Source organism: Pinus tabuliformis, chromosome 1_2 (assembly GCF_031772625.1).
Source record: "Pinus tabuliformis cultivar Carrire ecotype Pingquan chromosome 1_2, CPIR1, whole genome shotgun sequence".
Lineage (NCBI taxonomy): Eukaryota > Viridiplantae > Streptophyta > Pinopsida > Pinales > Pinaceae > Pinus > Pinus tabuliformis.
In genome coordinates this window covers 420,320,198-420,337,034 of record NC_142298.1, presented here as the reverse complement: position 1 = coordinate 420,337,034, position 16,837 = coordinate 420,320,198, and positions in this window count along the sequence as shown.

Genomic DNA, 16,837 nt, shown 5'->3' with positions numbered 1-16,837 from the left:
GGAAGGCTGGTTGCCCTCCAGAATTGTGCAATTTCTTGAAGGATCTACTTAGCCTGTAGCTAGAGTAAGTCTGGTTGAAACATTATGAGGGTAATGCAACAAGATTTTATGGACAAGCTATCATTCTGCAAGAAAACCACTGAAGCTCGTGTACTTGACAAGACAAGACATGATGCTGTGAAAGGTTGGTAGGGACGCCCCAAAACAAAGATAAGGAAAAATTTTAGAGGGTGGTTGTAGCTGCTACAACATAGTCACATACATAATTTGATGTTTAATTTTATTCTAATTGGGTTCTATGTTCAGTGACTTGATGCTTTATAATTTCAGTTGATTTGTAGTGTGACAGTGATTCAGTGCTTCAGTTTGTTTGGGTTTATGGTTGATATGGGTCCAATTTGAAAATTTGTTGAAAGCTGGCCTATAGGTTGTGAGACGATTGTTTGATAGGTGGACCTAGTTTGAAATATTATAAAAATTGGTCCACAAGGAGCTCATGGTTGTAGCCTTTAGAAAGGGGGTAAGGAATCCCTTCCGGTAGGAGCTGGTAAACAATTTTAGGGGGTTGTATCTCCATTCTTCTAGTAGGAGTTGGTAAACAATTTTAGGGAGAACAAGAGAAGACTATAGCCTTTTGTAGGTGGGTTCCTACATGCTAACAAAAGTTTTCATTGGTACAAGTATAATATTTTTCTTTATATCATAAGAAAGAAGACAAAGACAACAATAGTGGTGGTTTTCTCCCACATTAGGTTTCCACCTAAAATATTGGTGTTCTATGAGAGTTTTCTATGATTTCTTTATGATTTCTACTACATACTAAAATTTAATTAATCAACTAATGCATTGATTAAGGATAATCATCTAATAGAATACTTAAAAAATCAGTAAACTAGATATATGTTGGTTCCCTTCTTCAAAGTAGCATACATATGCAGTTTGTCTTAATAGCAGAACCATATATTATTCAAAATATAAAATTTTGAAGTTTGAATTTAAAATACTAATTCACCCTCCCCTCTCATTACTTATCCCAATAGTGTGTTCTCTCCATGAGGTCCTTGGAATACCTGTTTATACAATCGCTCATGACGAGTAGCTATTGGTCTGAAAATCTCATACTCTACCATGTTTTTATGTAGATTTTCTTGTTCACGCCTTTTTGGTGTGCTTAAAATGGTCAAAAGAGATTCAGGGCATAAGAGTGCACTCTGAAAGGCTAGGGGATCAAGGAGGAGGAGCTTCGAGGCTTCAGCATGTGCTCATGTGTCCTAAAGAAGAAAGAAACCTAGGCAAAGCATATATCACAAGTCTGAAGGATGAAGGGGAAGGATTTGAGCTTCCCAAGTGTGTTATGTAGTCAAGGGAGAGAGGAGGGTGTAGGATGCACTCCCAATGGTTGAAGGCTGAGGCTTCATGTCTTCGTGGTGCACTCATTTTCTTATGAGGCCTTATGAAGGATGCAAAGCACACTCTTGAAGGCTGAAGGCTAGGGATTTGTGCCTTCGGGGTGTGCCAATTTTCTCAAGAAATTTAGGAGGGTGCATGGCACATAGGGGAAGGCTAAGGGATTGAGATCCAGAGCTTCGGGGGCGCTAGTGTGCTCAAGGAGGGTGTTGAAGGAGTGTTATCAAGGAAGACCTAGTCAATTTGCAGGGTGAAATTTAGAACAGAGAAGGGTATTCGTGCTTTTGGAGTCCTCCCAATTCTCTACGAGGGCACATGGTGCACATCTAAATAATGAAGGGTCTCCCATTAAGGATTTCGAAGTGCGCTTATGCACTCTTGGCCTTAATAGGCTTCCTTTGCAACTGAAATTTGTTTAAGTCTAGATGATTGGTCAAGGGGTGAGAAAGATGGGTTCTCAACATAAAACCATGTGAAACACATATTAATTCATCAAAAAAACTTACAAAAACTTGATAAATGATGAATATACATCAAAATTCCACTTTGTGCAAATTCCCCAAGTATAAATGGTAAAGTTTGTGCAATTGTGACCCAAAAGTGTTGTTTTACAACAACAAAGGTGTTATGACCATGTAACACATATAAAGATGTTCTAATGGATGAAACAAAACATGAGAACACTCAAGAAAACTTAATACATATGAAACAACACAAAATGACACTCTACGACTAAGGCGACACTTGATATGATCATGAAGTAGGCTCCAAAATTAGAATGTAGTGAAATTTTGGAGGGTGTTTTAGCAGTGACAACACTTGGTGAGACACTAGAAGAACTTCAACTTCTTTATTTGGGAATAGATATAATTTAAGGGTCACATATTTAGGATGTATTTATTGCCCCAAGTTCACCTTTTGAGCTAGTTTCATACATAACATCCTCTCTTTTCTCTACTTGGTTGAACTCACACAAAGATACATGGTATCAAAATCAATTCAATTCAGGAAAGGGTAATATGAATGTAGCCTTTAGGATATTTAGAGAACAAAATTTTCATCTCCAGTGTTTCTTCACTTCCAACAATATTGGAAAATACCTCGATGAAGTCACTTCAGGATCACAAGTGTTGCTTCACTGCCAGGAAGTGTGCATAGTACCTCGGTGAAGTCACTTGCTTCACCTCCCTTCACTTGAAGCATTTCTCTTCTTTCACCATTTATTTATTTAGTTAATAGGACTGTGCATTGGCACTTATTATTTTCAACGGGTGAAAGAGGGATCCTGACTTATTAAGAACATAGGAGGTTTCGCCTTCAAATAAGTATTTTAATACCTTTGATTTAGGTTTGATTGCTTTATATTTTCCCCTTATCCCTTCTCTACTATATTGGACAAGAGTTAACATAGAAATAGACATATACCAAGATTATAAACTCAGGTTCTAGCATAAGCATGGGTCTAATAGGTTCTCTCAAGGTTCTCATATTAGACAAATCATATTTTCTGTCTGGACTTACCTCAACCTATGACACTTCCCAAAAAAAGAAGGAGAATAAATAGAAAACCAAGCATTGTGGTTATCACACTTATCTTTGATTACACTACAAAATATTTGGTCCATGAAATTTACACACATTCTTATTTATGTACAATGACCAACAATATAACACGATATGACATGACTACACAACATACATGGAAATTAACTCAAACAAATAAAAATAAAGTGCAAAATAATATGTACAACAAGTGCATCTCATAACTGCTACTGAAAATAATGCTTAAGGTCTCAATCATTTATGGTAAGGGGGTCAACCTTCCCATTCAAATATTTCAACTTGAAGGCATTGTGGATTGGCCTCTCTTCGATTGTGAATGGTCTTATCCAAAATGGATAGAGCTTAATGTGTTTACCTTTTTCTTCATGAGGTTTATCCCATTTCAGAACTAAGTCAATGACATCAAAGATCTTTGGCCCTACAGATTTATTTTCAAACTAGGGCTTTATGCAGCTTTGATGCATGGAAAATCGGTCTGTGACTTTGAGCCTCTCTTCCTCAAGTTTGATTAAAGTATCTATCATGCTCTAAACCAGTAGGCAAGTTTTACCTTGTGAGTCTTGGGAGAGATGCAAGGCTAGGAGATATAGGTTCAGGGGAAAGATAAATTCTTTACCATACATTAGAAACTATGGTGAGGATTTTAGGGAAGGCTTTAGAGTTACGCGGTCAACCGAAAGATCCTTAATAAAACTAGTATGCCATTTCTTATGTTAAGAAAAATGGTCTTCTTCATGATTTGAATGATATTTTTATTTGTTGATTCAGCCAAACCATTTTCCTGAGGATAGTAATTAGTTACATCTTTTAAAAAAATCCCATTTTTGTAATGAAAATTCATAAATTCTTAATGATGAAAAGTATGTCGCATTAGCAAAGACAAGTGACGTAGGAACATCAAACCTGATTATGATTTTCTATTGTAAAAAATGAATGAATTCCTGGTCATTCACTTGTATGAGAGGAATTGCCTATGACCACCAGGTGAAGTAATCTATGGCTGTGAGGATATACCATTTTTTCTTTGATGTGTGGGAAAATATCTCCTTAATAACATCAAGGCCTTATTGTGGGTGTTACACAGTAATTTGTCACTGCCTTCCTGTCAGTCACCCTGTTGTGCCCAGAATTCACAATCACCAAGTTCCTGCTTCTGAACTGGCCCAAAAAACCCATTTTCCTAAAGTTTTGTTCATCAGCGCGTCTGTTTTAAAAATACCCGCGATGACTGGTGCTCCATAGTGTATCCCGCGCGCTGCCAGCTCGGAAGGACATCACTTTTCCACGCTGGTCGCCAGCGCGCCTTTCCCGTGTTCTTCCGCGCTGACATGACTGTCCTAGTTATGTGGACGCGGCGACATCGCGTCAGTTGCCTAATAATCCGCGCTGATCCAGTTTGGGCGAATTTGTTCAAACAACCAGCCTTCCAGATCACTCCAGGCTTGGTTGTTAGCTTTGTGAATGTCGACTTCCTTCTATGGCATGTCTGTTCGACCCTTTCCAACAACTTCCCTTGAAGATAAGCTCATCCTTCCCCCTTTTTAGGAGACTCCTTCTCCTATATAAACTTCCACCATTACCATGAGCAGCTAGTTTTTGATAGTTAGAAACTAGTGGGAACTAGCTAGACTTAGCTTGGATTGTACAGAGCTTGTAGTGCTCAGATTGCTGCTATAGGTTTGGTGTGTTAGGAGTGGAAGTGATTCATTGCTTGGGGAAGTTTGTTTGTGACATTTGTGTGAGAGAGAGAGAGTTGTTTGTCTTGGGAGAACCATCCTCAAAGGTGAATGCTTGAGATACATGCTGACTGATCCCTCCTGAGAAGTTTATCGACGTCAGAACATTTGGTTGTACTCTTCTCTATTCTGATTAATAATAGATGACTGCTATTATTGTTCCATTCTCGTTTGTTTATGCAATGGATAAATGTGAATTATGTCTTTTCTGACTGGCATATAGTTACTTTTACTAGATTTCACGCTTGCGTTTGCCTTCTCTTCGTGTGTGCAGGTGTCCGTTCGCGGGGATCGCGGAGGACTGTGACCAGCCGAAGCGAAGAGGCGAAGGAGACATCTCTTCGTCCAACGACAGTGCAGGAATCCAAGTAGGTGCTCTTTACTTCTTGTTTAATTGTAACTAGGAACATGCGTGGCAGCATTGTGTGATTGTTGCTAGACCCCTATTGGGCTAGTAGGGATCGCCTCTATCCGTAGAGGGGATTTACCTCTCCAACAATTTGGCGACTCCGCTGGGGACAGCCTTTGTCCTTTTTCATTCATCCTTGTTTTGAGTTTGTTTGATTGCTCTTTTTTTGAAACTTTGGGGATTAATTATCAGTCTTTTGCGTTTCCTGGGTTGATCTGGGAAATGCCCCTGTTTGATTGAAAGATTGGCTGTTTTGATTTGGGAGTTTTGATTTGCCTGTCACTATTTTTGAGCTCCATCGCGGATTTAATTTTAACAGTCGCGCTGAAAATCGGATCAGCGCGGAAAAGACGTGTATATCCACGATGACAGCGCGACTTTCTAGCTTAATTCCGCGATGACTGTGTTTTTCTGAGATCAGCTCGGTTTTTTGGGCAAAAGTCGCGCTGACAGCTCGGGTGGTCTGTGTAAAAGTTGCGCTGACCCTTGATCATCTCGGGTGCTCAGTGTAAAATTTGCGCTGATTCCTAAAAGTTGTTTTTATAACTTTATCTCCTGAATTCATCAATCTTTCTTATCCCCTGTTGTTTCTTGTCCCTCATTAGCTTGTTTTGATTGCTTTTGGTTAAGGGACGCTCTCTCTTTGATTTCATTCGAGTGAGTCTTGTGACCATGTGACCTAGCCCTTTAGAAGTTTCATCGAGAAACCATTTGCTTGGGTTACTTGTCTATTCAAGGTTCATCCACAACCCTCTTATTGATTTGCTTGAGGCTTCTCCACTGCTTGTTGCTGGTTGATTTTTAGTGTCGATTATTGAACCACCTTTTTTATGTTGATTCGATTTCTTCACTACCAAGCATAGATTACGATTGTTTGGATCGATCAGTTCACATTCGCTTCCTCCTTGCTTGCAATCCTTGCTTGTCTTGCAGAGCTTAGATCACATAGCTCGTGCAACACTTTGTTTTCCTTTGATTTGGAAACTTTGGTTGAGTGTTTTTGGAACTCTTTGTGTTTTCATTAAGTAGTTTACTTGGTGTTCCGGTTCCTCCAAATTATTTTAGATGCTTTGTGTCACTGAAAGAAAATCAAACTAGTAGCTTTGCTTTTGAAAATTGAAAAGGAAAAGAACATTTCATTGATTTGCATCTTCAAAAGAAAAGTTTCCTTTCCTCGCTTTAGTTGCATTAAGTTGCTTGTTTGCTTGTACTTGTTTTGTTTGACAGAAAATTTCTTGCCCTCTCGTAGCTAGAATTCATCGAATAAAACAGAATTCTTTGGCATATAGATTGCATCTAGGTAATTGTGAGCGAACATACGATAGAGCTTGAAATCGAAACTTAATCTCAAGATCAACTATAAAATGAACCAAATAAATCTAAAAACGCATTGGAACTAAACGCAAATATCTAGAGGTCTAGGTTAGAGACGTGTTCCGGCGTCTTTAAACATAGTCACTGTTGTTTCACATTAGGTTGGGTGATTCCTCCTTCTGTGACTCGATAGTGGTCTAACACGGACTGCGCTCCCACGTACCGTCGCGTATATAGGGAGACCCCACTAGGCTTTTATCCTTTATCCATAGGAAGCTGAGTCGACCGCCCTATGATTCACAATGCAGTGAACACAGCATTCACGAAGATTGACCACCCGTACCCTAAAAAGTATTCTGTGGTTTTGCGAAAAGTTTGGCACACCCTCTACCTAGAATTCCAGAGCAGTCACTTTTGATCCTTTTCAGACTCCCTAAACGAAAAGGTGCCTGTGAGCGTCTTGTCACTTCGTGCTCATTAAACATTCGAAGGAGACTGGAGTCATCTTTTCGTCCTTTTCTCGACTCTTGAAACATGAAAAGGTCAAGTTCAGTTCATGTGTCTTAAAAATTTATTCGGCCGCGATAACATCACCTGATTAGATCTCGTGTGCGTTAGCTTGAGTGGGTTTCGTTTTCGTTTTCTATGGCAACTTTTCCGGGATTCACCAACCCAGGTTCCCCCTCTGATGGGAATCCAGGACAATTCCCTCCTCTTGGGAATGTTGGTGCTCCGTATATGGCGACGTTGTCCCTACCAGGGTTAACTGTCGGGTTGCCTGTGTGGTTGTTTTCAACCTCTTTGGTCCCTACCGTATCGGCTGTTAGTCCATCAGTCCCTCCACCTGAACGACATCATGTTGATCCTAAGGTGGATCTCTCCCCTTCGACGCCTACTTCTACGTCGTCCTCTTGTACTTCGCCTGGTGAAATTCTCGATGTGAGTAACCAGGTGGCTAAGCAGAAGAAGAAGAAGACCAAGAAGAAGAAGTCCCCTCAGGGAGAGCCTACACGCACAGTCCCCCTCTCAAGTCCAGCTATCCACTCCAGTACACCTGAAGTCGGGTCACCTTCTGCTCCTCCGCGGAAGGTTAAGTTTCCTTGTCGATTATGCAAGGAGGACCATCTGCTTCGTGATTGCCCTGGCATTCCCAGGGTATTAGAAGTTTGGTCTCACGATCCGGCCCGCCCTTCATCGCCCACTGACGATCATGGCAATGTTACCTCATCAGTTGGGAATGGTAAGGAGAAAGGGAAGCTTCGAACCCCCTGTCGACTTTGTGAAGGAAAACATCCCCTTCACCTTTGTCCACTCATGGATAAAGCCTCTGCTGTGTTGGAAAGTCTTGCTGCTCCTCCGAATCCATTTCCAGCTGGTTATCAACGTCTTTCTACAACTGTAGATCGCGCCCTTGTTGACAAAGAGATTGCTTCAGATTCCTCTCTTGTCCAGGCTCCTCTTCCCGAACCTGGCTGTCCCCAGCCTGTTCCAGACCCGTCGTTGGTCGGAAAGAGTGTTGATTCGAGTTCACCTCCTCTCAAGCACTCTGTTTCGGAAGAGAAAAATTCTCATGTTCTTCTCATCTCCTCAGATTCTCCTGAGCTTGATAAAGGTTCTCCTGAAACCTCTCCGGAGAATTTAGATTCGGTTCTTTCCGAGCAGGGGGGCAACCATATGGTTCCCCCACCAAGTAATTCGGTCATTTCCTTTGATTGGAGTCGTTTGACTACCCCTCCCCTTCCATCCCACGTGCCTTTCTGGGTCACCGCCTATGCTTGCAATAAGGCGCTGCCCGGCACTGTGTTAGACGAAGGAGCATCGGTTAGTCTCATGCCCGTTACGACTTGGCGAGCTTTGGGTTCCCCATCGCTCGTACCTGTTGCGCCGCATCTCACCGCATTTGACGGAGGAACGAGTCAGCCACTAGGGATCCTTCCAAAGTTTCCTATTACTTTGGGAGGCAAGACTGTCTATATAGACGTCTCGGTTACCCAAGGTTCTTTAGACTTCAGTCTTCTCCTTGGTCGTGATTATGTGTATGCCATGGGAGCCCTTGTTTCTTCACTTTTCCGTGTGGTTTGTTTTCCACACGATGGAAGAATCGTGACGTTCGATCAATTATCGTTCGTTCGTCCACAAGCCCCTCCCGCGCACTCGTCCTTCCCTCCTGGCTTTCATCCACAAGTTGCATCTGCCTCACCGCAAATCAACTACGTGGCCACCTCTCCCGTGCCCTTACCCAGTGATGACACCATCGTGCATAGTGTCCTGGGGGCATTAGGTCCTGATTTCCAAGATGTCGGCCTTCCCTTCGGAGCCACTTTCTTGGGGGCCTCCACTTCCCGTTCATTATGATGAAGTCTGGATGGAGCATAGTTCTTTTCCTGTGTCAAGCTCCTTAAAAAATGAAACTAGGTCTGGATGGAGCATAGTTCTTTTCCGGTGTCAAGCTCCTTAAACAATGAAACTGGGTCTGGTTGGAGCATAGTTCTTTTCCGGTGTCAAGCTCCTTAAACAATGAAACTGGGTCTGGTCGGAGCATAGTTCCTTTCCTGTGTCAAGCTCCTTAAAAAATGAAACTGGATCAGTCCCGAGGATAGTTCTGATCTTGTGTCGACCTCGTTAAGAAACGAAACAAGGAGTGGAGCATAGTTCCTGATCTTGTGTCGACCTCGTTAAAAAACGAAACAAGGAGTCGAGCATAGTTCCTGATCTTGTGTCAAGCTCGTTAAAAAATGAAACACGGGTTATGAGGATAGTTCTTTTACTGTGTCAACCTCATTAAAAAATGAAACACCTCCCTTTCCAGATCGAGTCTTTTGATTAAGATCTCGTAAAATACAAGTCGAGTCTTTCATAGATCTCGAGAGTGAACCTTCATTCCATCCACTTTCTCGAATGCAATGAAGCTTGGGGGGCATGTACCTCGATTTTCATTATTATGCTGGGGGCATGCAAACTTATAACAAGCATAGTTTTTCGTTTCAAGCTTGTGTAAACATGAAACCGAATCCAAGCAAAGTTCTCCATGGTTCAAGCTTGTGTAAAAATGAACCCATACCCGATTTACATCTCGTGATTGCCATTTTTATCCGCTGAATTCCGCTAGATGAGCCTTGGTTGTTTCATTCCATCGCCACCATCTCTTTGGCCGATCATATGCTCTCACTTGGTTGTTTATCCTTTCCTGAGGAACCGCAGCGATGAGTGGTTTTATTAGCCAGCCTCTTGACCATTACATGTTTTGAGCAGTTCCACCATTTCCGGAACCAGTTGCTACCCTTTATACCACTCGTTCCTCTAGGATGAGTCACCTTTAAGCTCTTTTCTGACTCATAAAATATGAAAAGATTGTCGAGTATTTTTCCCTTTTTGACTCGTTAAAGAGAATAAAAATGGAGGTCTGCTTTTAGCTCTTTTCTGACCGTTTAAAGATGAAAAGATTGCCGAGTCCCCCTCTCGACTCGTTAACGGAACGAGAGGCGGTCACTTTTAAAGCTCTTTTTTCGACCGTTTAAACTAAAAAGATTGCCGGGTGTTTGTCGTTTCGCACTCGTTATTGGCTCTAAAATGACGTGTCTTCGACCGCTTTTTACTTTTTCGAGTCGAAAACACTATTTACGAAAAGTACTCCTCGATCGTAATGGTCGGGCGGTTCTTTCGGGCATTGTTTTATACTTTTTCGGGCTCGAGAGACACAACTGTACGAAAAAGGACCCCCTTGGAGTCTCCTTTTCCGCTGTCTTTTCAGACTCTCTAAACAAGAAAAGACGCCGAGTTTTTCCTTTGTCAGGCTCGTTAAACACTTGATGACATCGGGCATTGTCAAAATGACACTCTTCAAGCATATGCTATCCCCGTCAAGCTTGCCACCCAAAAATAATCGGGGTACCTGCCAGAAATGGTAGGGAAAATGGAACTGTAATAATTGTCGTGTCGGCAGTATGTCGCTCTTGAACATGGCACTAGTCTGCATTCGTGTCTGGGTGGGGATATCTCATCTCGTTTCACATTAGCCTCCGTGGGTTTGGGTTACCCTGTTTTGACCTCTCATCTGCTCATTGCCCTATCACCATGACCTCTGCTCATTTGATGTCAAATACTGCCAAATCCACCGTCGTGCCGCCAATATGTTCAAGAGAAGTTGACCTCTGCATTAGTACAACCTTCCCTTATATCTCACACAAATCATTTTTCCTCTGTCTCGCGTCGATGATGTGGGAATCATTATGGCCCACCTTCGATCAAGGTCACTTCCTGTCGACTTCAGCTCATTATCCAGGAAGGTGACTTAGAGACTCCCTTCAGGTGCCTTAGAGCCTGCATGCCTCAATGGCAGGTTCTTCGTGTTCGACGCGAGGTTTACATCATTGGCCTCCGATCGAATGATTCCGTGGGTGTTCGACACCAGCTCATTGATTCACATGCCGCGGATTGTACCTATAGTACCTTGAGGGCCATTGTCATTATTGGTGGTACCTCTCGCATCTGTTAACAGTTTTCATCATTGACTGGTAATCAGACGATGTTCATGCATGTTCGACTTCAACCCATATATTCGCATGCTTGAACTTGTACTTTGTTCGGATCGGGATGGAGCGCAAGACCCTGGATCCCTGTCTGTTACGGTCCAGGTTGCGATTTTGTGGATGATCATTACATGACTCATTGATGGATGGCTGCGCCCATACCTGAGTCTTCATGGATGGCTGCGACCATACCTTATCATTATTATGGTCTTTTTAGTTGGGTGGCTGCGTCCATTCCACGGACCTTTTCGCATGTCTTTTTGGATGGCTGCGCCCATGCCTAGACTGCATGTACTTGATTATCAGAGATATTTTGGTCCTTCCTGGTGATGTTCCAGTTCGGCGTGTGTTGTAAAGCATTTCACCCCTCCCACTCTCTCGGTCTTCATGCTTTAGGGGGCATCTGTTACACAGTAATTTGTCACTGCCTTCCTGTCAGTCACCCTGCTGTGCCCAGAATTCACAATCACCAAGTTCCTGCTTCTGAACTGGCCCAAAAAACCCATTTTCCTAAAGTTTTGTTCATCAGCGCGTCTGTTTTAAAAATACCCGCGATGACTGGCGCTCCATAGTGTATCCCGCGCGCTGCCAGCTCGGAAGGACATCACTTTTCCGCGCTGGTCGCCAGCGCGCCTTTCCCGTGTTCTTCCGCGCTGACATGACTGTCCTAGTTATGTGGACGCGGCGACATCGCGTCAGTTGCCTCATAATCCGCGCTGATCCAGTTTGGGCGAATTTGTTCAAACAACCAGCCTTCCAGATCACTCCAGGCTTGGTTGTTAGCTTTGTGAATGTCGACTTCCTTCTATGGCATGTCTGTTCGACCCTTTCCAACAACTTCCCTTGAAGATAAGCTCATCCTTCCCCCTTTTTAGGAGACTCCTTCTCCTATATAAACTTCCACCATTACCATGAGCAGCTAGTTTTTGATAGTTAGAAACTAGTGGGAACTAGCTAGACTTAGCTTGGATTGTACAGAGCTTGTAGTGCTCAGATTGCTGCTATAGGTTTGGTGTGTTAGGAGTGGAAGTGATTCATTGCTTGGGGAAGTTTGTTTGTGACATTTGTGTGAGAGAGAGAGAGTTGTTTGTCTTGGGAGAACCATCCTCAAAGGTGAATGCTTGAGATACATGCTGACTGATCCCTCCTGAGAAGTTTATCGACGTCAGAACATTTGGTTGTACTCTTCTCTATTCTGATTAATAATAGATGACTGCTATTATTGTTCCATTCTCGTTTGTTTATGCAATGGATAAATGTGAATTATGTCTTTTCTGACTGGCATATAGTTACTTTTACTAGATTTCACGCTTGCGTTTGCCTTCTCTTCGTGTGTGCAGGTGTCCGTTCGCGGGGATCGCGGAGGACTGTGACCAGCCGAAGCGAAGAGGCGAAGGAGACATCTCTTCGTCCAACGACAGTGCAGGAATCCAAGTAGGTGCTCTTTACTTCTTGTTTAATTGTAACTAGGAACATGCGTGGCAGCATTGTGTGATTGTTGCTAGACCCCTATTGGGCTAGTAGGGATCGCCTCTATCCGTAGAGGGGATTTACCTCTCCAACAGTGGGAATGGTTCTTCAACTGCTGTTAGGAGTAGTGGGGAATTAACCTTTTTCCACAACTGATACATTTTTTACAAGCTTGGCACTTGCAGACATATGCATGCACATCTTTGAAAAGAGTGGGCCAATAATAACCATCCCTCATAACTATGTGTTTTGTAGTGTCGCTCGCATAGTTTCCATCTTACAGTCCATCATGTAAGTCCTTAAGGACCTTCTCCATATCTTGGGGCTCAAGGCACCTTAGCAAAACTCCATTGTGGTGCTTCCGAAAAAGCACTCCATGGACCAATTGATATGATAGAGCCTTTAAAAAATTTCCCTTTTTTGTTTGTTTGATAAGTGCGAGGGAAAGGTGCCATGTTCCAAAAACTATCATAGACCTGCGTACCAAGGCGTTGTGGACATGGATGAAGGAACGTGATCAATATTGTACATTTTAATTTCTTACTCCCATCCTTAAAGATATTGTTTAGGAGAACCCTTTGATTCAACTATTATTTTGTATAGGTCATGACCCTCTATAGTATGAACTATCTTGAATTCTAGATCATATTCTTAAAGACAGGTCACCCAGTTCACCCTCTTCTCACCCAGATCTTATTGTACAAACATGGTTTTAACTATTGGATGAGGTGTGGATACAATTGTATGTGCTTTAAGTAAATAGGGCCTAAAATACTTCACTTCCTTGTATATTTCATATTCTTGTTTTTCAATGGAAAGGTAATTTAATTTTGAGCCTTGTAGACTAGCGCTCATAAAATAAATAGGCCACTCATTCCCTTCATTGTCCTTCTCTATTAATATGGTCTCAATTAAACAATCCATAGCAGATGCATAGACTAATAAGTCCTTTCCATAATCTAGAATAAATAGTGTGGGTGCTTCGGCAATAACTTATTTTATCTGAGTGAAGTTGTCTTTCTTCCGTTTGTCCCATATATATACTACATCTTTCTTGATCATCTCCTATATTGGTATGACAATTTGAGCGTAATTAGGGATCAATTTTTTGAGGAAAATATTTTTTCCCAGGAAAGGCTGCATTGATTTCTTGTTCACTCAAAATAAGATCTTTGTAATATCCTTAACCCTTTTTGGGTCAATAGTGATACCTCTCTTTGCTATGATGTGCCCTAGTAAAATCCCTTCACACACACCAAATACACTCTTCTTGGGATTAAGGGAAATCCCATACTTTCGACACCGCTCAAATATCTACTTTAAATGATGTACATGATCAAACCTTTTATTCGAAAACATAGTAACATCATCTAAATACAAAAAAAATTATTTGACCTATCAAGCCATGAAAGGCGATGCCCATAACTCTTTGAAAATTTTCAGCTACATTAATTAATCCAAATGGAATTCTCATGAAAGTGAATGTTTCCCATTTGGTCTAGAATGTAGTCTTCAACCTGTCTAATTCTACTAGTAGCATTTGATTATAGCCTAAAAATCCATTTAGTCGCGAAAACATTTCAGACCCAAACACTATCTGGAGCATCTGCTCCATGGATGGGACTGGATATTTATCTTTGTCAGAAGCCTGATTAAGATTCTGAAAATCTACACACAAACATATTTCACTAGAATCCTTTCTTACTGTGACCAAATTGGAAACCCACCCGTAATTTATAACTTTTAAAATTATATGGGCATTTAACAACCTTCTCAATTCCTTCTGAATGAGGGGTTCCAATGATAGATAGACTTTCCATAGTTTCTACTGGAACAGTTGCACCCTCTCCTTTATAGGAATTATGTGTTGGATGATATGAGTGTCATAAGTCTTTAGATAATTGTATGTCCATGCAAACATGTCTTGATACTGCTTGAATAGGTAGATAAATTCTTTTCATTCTTGTGGGGAACAAAAGGTACCAAGGTTCACATACTTCGAATCTTGTGGGGTTCCAAGGTTGACTTGTTTAGATGCGAGCTTTGAAATCCGAGTCGTCTTTATGTTAGTAGGCCCTCTAAATTGGTTTTTCAAGTCATATAATTTCTCTAGAAACACCACACCTTTTGGAATAGTGTTTCCTTTTGGTGCTTTAGAAGCTTCTTGTAAAGCCTTCTCGTGCTCATCCTCCTCTATGGTGACACCTTTGAGTACATCAACATTCACCATAAAGTGTGGTATTTGTTGGTCATCATTGAAAACACATAAATTAGTAACATTGTCATGTATATATGGTTTATATAACATTTTAATAGAGAAACCATTTTTTAATGGCAACATCCTGGAAGCAGCGTTTGCTAATGCATCTTCTATCACATTTATAACTCTTGGAATAGAAATGATATTTAAATCTTTAAAATTATTTATCAAATGCCATACCTCCTGCTCATATTTTTTGAGATGAACCAAAACACAGTGCGTAGTATCTCGTACCTGATGAGTGACTACCTCTGAGTCACCAATTACCTTTAGGAACTCTACCTTCAGGTCTATAGATTTCTTCAATCCAAGTATGAGTGCTTAATATTCTGTAGTATTATTAGTGGAATTGAACTCCAGATGGCATGGAATTATATTATTCTTGTTATGTGTGTCTGTGAGGACACAACCTTCTCTGGAACCGTCCTTTGTCTTAGAACCATCAAAATAAAGAGTCTAAAAATTGCTAGCTCCTAAGATGTTTCATGCATTATTATTCCTACTAATACTAGAATTACTATTGTTCTCTACATATGTATTAGATAATTCATTTTCACCATCTAGAGAAGGAAGGGTTTCTAGCTATGTATCTGGTGGTATGGGTGATGGATGTGCAAGGTAGAACCCTATTGAAGAAATTGTAACTACGTTCAGTCTTCATAAATGTAATTTTTACATTTGTATTTATTATGAAAAATCATTTTTATATTATTTGTCAATGCGTCGCTTTCTCATTGAAGTAGGTCAAGCACATGTTTAAGTGCTTCTAGGAAGTCAAAGTGTCAATGTATTTATGTAAGACCCTTAGTGGGCATGTTACACTATGTAGAATATTATATAAGGTCAAAGGAATACCTCCAAGCAAAGTCAACAAGTCTCCTCATTGCAAAAACATCCTTCAAGCAACAAAATGATGAAGAAATAGACAAGTTAGCCTACAGTCATGATGTCACCCTCAAGTTGGCCTAAAGGAGTGACAATCCTCTATATATAGATACTTTCCACTCCCTCACAATGCCAACCAAGAATCTATGAAATAAGTGAAGTATATAAGACTATAAACATGGGTAAAAGACAAGTCTAAGGGTCTCCAAGTGAAGTGAAGAAGGAAGGAAGAAGAAGTGAAGTGAAGGGATTGTTTCTCAGGAAGAATATAGTCACATGTGCTAGGTAGAAGAGGACAATCTGCGATTATAACAACAATGATCAAACAGTTCAAGAATCATTATTGTTTGGGCTAGAAATTAGGCCTACAAGGCCTCCAAGTCAATTTAATAAATATATCCCTCTAGCGAAGGTGAAAGGACCCAAATTCTGAAGGGTTCATACCACACATGGGGAAAACTAGGGCGACAGAACAATATTACTGTCATGTACCTAAAGAAATATCTTGTTTGGTCAACAAAATAAGAAGTCTACTTGAGTAAAGAATAGAATAATAACATCTCTTCTAGAAGGGTCACTCAAGGAAGGTTTGTCTCTAGACAAGCAACAAAGAAGGAGGATGAAGTGCTAGGGAGAAAAGTGCCAGAAGGAGGAAGTCTATGTGTTGGGAACAAAGTGTAGAATAGAGGAGGGACTTAGCTTGTGCTTAGAGGAAATCATAGTCAAGGGTCTAGGGTTTGACAATGATCAATAATAAGCTTCAATAAGAGAAACTTGCTGAAAGGTTTTCTTCCATAAGAAAGAGACATTTTTGCCTTGACAGAGAGCCAACATTTTTGTTCTTGTCTTTATGTTTTTGGTAGCAGTTTGATGAAACACACACACTAATAATACAAGAAGAATATCAAGCTAAGATAATTGTAAAAGTGATTCACAGATTGTTATTAAGAAGTGAAGAATCCTAACAAACACCAGTGCCCTTAATTCTTCAACATGGTATCAAAGCTAACGTGACACATCAAGGAAAGGGCATCCCAAGAACACTCATCAAGGAAGGACATCTACAAATTTTGAAGCATATAGCCAATAAGTCTCAATCACTTCAAGAAGGTATATTATCTATCATTCATCAAGAAAGACTACAAAGAAAGAAGAAGACCCTTACACAAAGGCACCTACAACAAGAGTAGATCAAAGAAGGACATACATCAAGCAAGCCCACTTGGAGAAAGCAACTTGAAGAACATCAAGACCTAAGGAAGGC